This window comes from Cyprinodon variegatus, unplaced genomic scaffold (genome assembly GCF_000732505.1).
Source record: "Cyprinodon variegatus isolate N-32 unplaced genomic scaffold, C_variegatus-1.0 Scaffold753, whole genome shotgun sequence".
Taxonomy (NCBI): Eukaryota; Metazoa; Chordata; class Actinopteri; order Cyprinodontiformes; family Cyprinodontidae; genus Cyprinodon; species Cyprinodon variegatus.
Window position 1 is genome coordinate 226088 of NW_015151206.1, and position 1096 is coordinate 227183.

The following is a 1096-nucleotide window of genomic DNA, read 5'->3' on the forward strand; positions in this document are numbered from 1 at the left end:
CTCCAGCAGTCTAAGCCTATAGCAGCAGAACTATAGAGATAGATCAGGATAACCTGATCATTTTGGTTGAGGTATTAGAAAGGTCGAGCCACAATGTGGCCAAGGAATGAACCGCCAGTTAAAAATACAGATACTGTATGTAAATATATTCCTTTATTAATAAATGTGTTTTCCTTCCAAACCTATATTTAGTTTAACATTTCATAATTTAATTGTGTATAACATAAATAAATGGCATTCATAGTCATTGAATAAAGTATTTTATGTCACAGTTATAGCCCTCCATAAACCTTAGCAATCATGTGACAGTAATGGTGAAAAATCCTCCCCCATGTGGTGTCTAAAGACCCCCCAGGAGACCCTGAACCCCACTTTGAGAATCCCTGCAATAGTTTTACTAAATGGCCAAAATACTAAACTTAAAACGATTAAAACGAAGGATGGGTTAATGTTGGTTAGGATTTATGCCTGAATTTAACATCTGGAATACTGGGACCATTATTTTAGAGGTCTTAAAAAAAGAAAAACTTGCACAAACTTCTTTTTTTTGTGCATAAAAGTGTACGACTTCTGAAATATTTATTAGAAAACATCATAAAATAAAACTCCTGACCATGAGATCCAAAAAACGACGAAGCATTTAAGAAGAAATACTGCTAAATAAATCCATTGGGGTAAAGTGTGGAGTTATGTGAAATAAAACAGAGGTATATTTAGAGGTGGAGATTCTATCACTAGTTGTGATGGTGAGATGAAGCCTTGTTGTGAGGCGTTGAACACTTTAGGCAAATTGTTTCAACAAACCACACGTTTCATATTAAGAGAAATGTCGCCACCTACTGGCGGAGAGCAGAACTGCAGTTAGTAATATCTGTGATTTCTTTGTTTCTTTTCCATTTAAGTTCCTTTGAAATTGTTCATGATTGGTGTGTAATAAAATCTTTTATAAGTTGTTTTGTGTGTAAAATTTCTTAGAAGAGAACAATATTTTAAGGTACACTGTTTTTCTGAAATAAGCTCATGCAGAAAGTTAAAGTTCTTGTGCAACTTGGGCAATGATGAGAAAAATGAAAGGTGTTAGTCATTTTTATATATA